At 36.7% G+C, this 4,651-nt stretch overlaps 1 long non-coding RNA gene across 1 annotated transcript; it reads left to right on the forward strand.

Annotated features, from left to right (window-relative positions):
- The first annotated feature begins 6 nt into the window (after positions 1-6).
- Positions 7-4,622, forward strand: LOC136795322 (uncharacterized). Its single transcript, XR_010842908.1, has 3 exons — positions 7-937; positions 1,255-1,381; positions 2,057-4,622. It is a non-coding gene; the product is annotated as an uncharacterized lncRNA (long non-coding RNA).
- The last annotated feature ends 29 nt before the right edge of the window (positions 4,623-4,651 follow it).

Below are 4,651 nucleotides of genomic sequence, written 5' to 3' on the forward strand. Positions count from 1 at the left end.
ATATATTATATGTTGTAATGAGAAAAATGCACGTTGGCCAGCTGCCGGACCTACGCGGCAGAAACAATTCAAAATCCTTGCTTTTGAATCTGGAAAATGACATATTTTAAATTTAATTAGTAATAGTAGATAATTTATAATATATGGATTGAGTCCACAAATTACAATGTAAATATTGAATGCGTAGAATAAGACTTAAGAAAAATAAAGATTTATAAGATTAAAGAAAAAAAGATTGATTTTGTAATTTTTATTTCAAATATTCACGTTATTTTGTATAGTTTCTTTTATGAAAGTCTACTACTAGTTGTTTGATTCTTATTTTACTTGCTTCCTCTTCCATTCCTGATAATCCTCTGAGGCGCCTGAAAAGAAGATGGCCTCGAAACCTTCTAATGTAGAAATGTTATTAGAGTGCTACAAATGGGTAATTTTTTGCATAACTGTATCATATCATTATAATCTAACTTCAAATTAACTGAATATATTTTATAAAAATACAGTTGTGAATGTCAATAAATGAAAAAAAAAATCTACATTCACATTCTTTCGTATAGTTTTATTTATTAAGGTAAAGTATTAGTTGTTTCATTCTTATTTTAAGCCAATTCATAAAAAATAATATGTAGTTTGTATACTTCTTTTTTAAATACAAAACACATTAAACAAGAAGAGCTGTAAGATGTACGAGCTCAAACTATGTGCGATAAGTAATCTTCAATATCTTAGAAGTGATAATAATATCTATAAATAGCTTAATATTACCTTCTGCAGCATATTTCATTGGTAGATTGTACCTGTTGTTGAAGGAAGATGTTGAAATATGTTGTATATTTGGTTTTAATTGTAGAATTTTCCACTTTTGCTATCGATAGGGAACATGAAGATCCCTCAACTCTTTCAAGTTTGACGAAAGTTAGCAATGTAGATTTAGAAGGTAAAATTATCCCTTGAAAATATTACCATGCACTTAAAATTATCCTTTTTTAATTCCAAAATTGTCAAATGCATAATCCGTTCAGGATCAAACTATGGTCAACTATTTTCACTGAATCAATTTTTAAAAATAAAGTTTATTAATCAATATTTCTAATAATACCTTGGTCACCCATTTCAAACCACTATAAACACATTCAGCTTCAAAATGTTCAACGCTGTCAAAACAATGTTATAACTGAGATTGAAGAACATTAATATGGAGCTATTTGCTAGTTAAATTTATTCTCATCCTATTTCGTTTCATTCCGCCATCAGTGGCTGGTTGGAGAGACCTCATGGCGGCCATGATTCGTTGTTACAATGGCAGATGTTGCTTTAAACCACACGTCTGCTGTTGGGTGTTCGGCAAAGATGCTTGCTGTGACAGCAATAACAGACGTAGGTACGCACTTCTTAAATTAAACCTTTACACCGATTACTACTTATGATGTATTATATATTATGATTTTGGTATGTTAAATGTTTCTATATTATATTGTATGAATATTGTTGTGTTAATGCAGTATAAATGCAAACCATATTGCATATATTCAGATACTACAACGTTTTAAAGTGAATTTGAAAATAATAAATAGTCAACCATTTATTACCATGTTTACTTTAGAATTGGACATAATCTAGTGGTAGCTAAAACTATTGCTTAATATTTCCCCAATTCCAGTATGCCGAATACATAAGCATTTTGTAGTTGTAAATGAACCATTAATAATTATAAATTAATTACCGTTATTGTTCAGTCCCAGCAATCAGTTGCCATAATACCACAGACTGTACTGTAGATTGAATTCCACTTTGTCCTAAAGATAGATTTTGGATAATTTATTGTTTAGGATATGAAGAAATTTGTCAGTAGCATATATCAACTGTAATTCTTCATTTATTCCCATTGTTTATTTCTAAACTCTATTACTATAGTTTCACAATTAATCAATGCTAATTAATTTATTGATATGATCTATTCCTTTATGATTTGCGAGAATATGAAATATGTATTTGTAATGAACATTAATTAATATTATTTTTGTCTGGTTTTAATTATTTTTTTGTTTTTTTACAGATCTTTCCCAATGGTTCGATGTTTGTATTAATAGCTACACAGAAAGAGCTAATTTTCTCTTTGTATTTATTTTTTTAATTTTTGTATTTAATTTTCTCTTTGTATTGTATATTGTATTTCTGTTTGTAGTTATAAAAAATTATTTTTTAAAACTTTTTTTTATCCTTCGTCATAGTATCATGGCTCTTTTGCCATAAGGGTTCTGGTAGGCTAATAAGGCATCGCGAACCAATGATCTCGCCGTCGATGCATATTTGCCTTATGCCCTCGAGGCAAGGACAGTCATAGTTGTGGCTGGACGCCATATCTGACTCAAAACAAAACCACCACCGAGGATCATCTACCACTCCGATTCTATTGAAATGTGCAGCCAAGTAATAGCCCTAAAAGCAGCAACGTGGCGGGGAAGGTCAGGTGGTGTATGATTATTTATTGATGAGGTCAGCTCACTGCTTTCCTTCAGCAAACTCCTGATGAATTGGCTGCTGCTTATTTCTGAGAGAAGCATTGAAGAGACTTTTAGCTCCACAAGACTTGTGGGTAAGACATGGACATCTGGTATCATTTGTTTCAATGGTTCATTGTCCCAGATTCTAATGTGAGAAGGTACAGCCACAGAGGAGCGCCTTTCATGAGATGTCTCTCCAGAATTCATCTTCCGTCCAGAACATCATCTGCGTTGGTAGGCCCGTTGTTGCAAAGGCTGAAAATGCCAGCCTGTGAGTTAACAAGAATAGCAGTACTTGCGATATTCTCAGCTATTAGCCAGACGAAGAGCATGGATTTCCCCATCAACGTTGCTGGCATGACAATAAACAGGTACGTCTATACATCTCAACTCCAGATATCGTGTCTCCAAAGTTCCCAATGCGATTGCCTTGAGCCCGTTTAGTGGAGTATTCTGCTTGGAGACTGGCAATGTTAGACTTGTTTAATAGCTGGTAGTGTAGCAAAGAATCGGGTAAAAACAAATCAATACCCACATTCACACCCACACCAATACGCACTACGCACACCACCACAACACATACTCACTCTCATAAAACATCCCTTATGTCGCAGTGGAAAACGTCCCTGTGGCATGAACAACTACGCCGCCCACACTATGACCCCCAAAACTTCTGGAAACTATTCCGAAGTCATAACACCAAATAACACTCCATCGAGGCGATGAGATCCTCACTCCCTCAGATCAAGCAGACGTTCTATCTTACTACTACCTACAACGTGACAATACACGCACCGTCTCTGTATACCACCACCAAACCCAGACCGAAAACACACAAAACACCATTTTCTCAACATATAAAGACCTGACTGCAACACTGAGGAAAACAAAAGGAAACAAGTCCACAGGAAAGGACAACATATCGTATGTCCTACTCAAACAGCTCCCCAGAAAAGCCCAAATGTTTTTTCTTAACATATATAACTCCTGCTCTCACCTCAGATATTTCCCAACGGAGTGGAAACATGCTATCGTTGTTCCACTCCTCAAGCCCAGAAAACGAGGAGCGGATCCGGTAGACTACCGGCCCATCAGTCTCCTCAATCATATCTTAAATTATGAGAAGCTAGCCCTCATGCACATCAGCAAACACTGCGACACACACGATGTCATCCACCCGGAACAAACCGGGTTCTCGCGTGGTGTGAGCTGCTACCACAATGTGGCCAAGCTGCAAAGCGATGCAGCAAACAACCTAAATAGGAACCTTGCCACAGCCATGATCTCATTAGACTGTACACAGGCATTTGACTCTGTATCCCACTCCACACTAATCCAACAACTCAGGCTTCACCAATACCCGGGAAACTGGTCGACATTATTGGGTCCTACACCAGTGATCGGACTTTCACAGTCCAGGTCAAAACTGATATCTCCACTCCCAAGCCCGTTGATTGTGGCGTCCCTCAGGGTTCGGTCCTTGTGCCAGTTCTATTTAATATATACACTGCCCACATAGTCGGGACTAAATTTGACACTTTTCAAATATCTACATATGCTGATGACATAGCCATATACTCGGCAAGCATGAATGCAGACAAGGCCAAGGACCAGGCCGCTGCAGCAGCCCAACAGATCGCTAACAAACTACGAGACATAAACATTCATATCAATCAACAAAAACCAGATGTCAACAGACCTTCTCATACAAGAAAACCCCCAACAGAGCACCTAAACTCAACGAACAGACAATACAAACCAAGAATCATCTCACTTACCTAGGCATTAAACTAGAAACACATCTATCTTTCACTGCACACATACAGAACAGAATACAAATCGTCAAGACAACATCATACCAACTTAAACACCTCATCTACTCACCAGGGCTGTCACTCAGACTCAAATTACTCATCTATAAAGTAATACTACGACCATAACTCCTACATGGCGCACCACTACTACACTATCTTTACCCAACAGCCCTGAAATCACTACAATAATACCAAAACAGCACACTACAGAAGATATGTCGAGGGACATCTCTGGAAAGACGTAACATGACACACATTCATAACGAACTACAGTTAGAAACTGTACAACATCACATCACACGGAGACACATTAAATTCTTTGACAGTCTCCCT

Source organism: Halyomorpha halys, unplaced genomic scaffold (assembly GCF_000696795.3).
Source record: "Halyomorpha halys isolate HHAL.00 unplaced genomic scaffold, Hhal_1.1 Scaffold669.1, whole genome shotgun sequence".
NCBI lineage: Eukaryota > Metazoa > Arthropoda > Insecta > Hemiptera > Pentatomidae > Halyomorpha > Halyomorpha halys.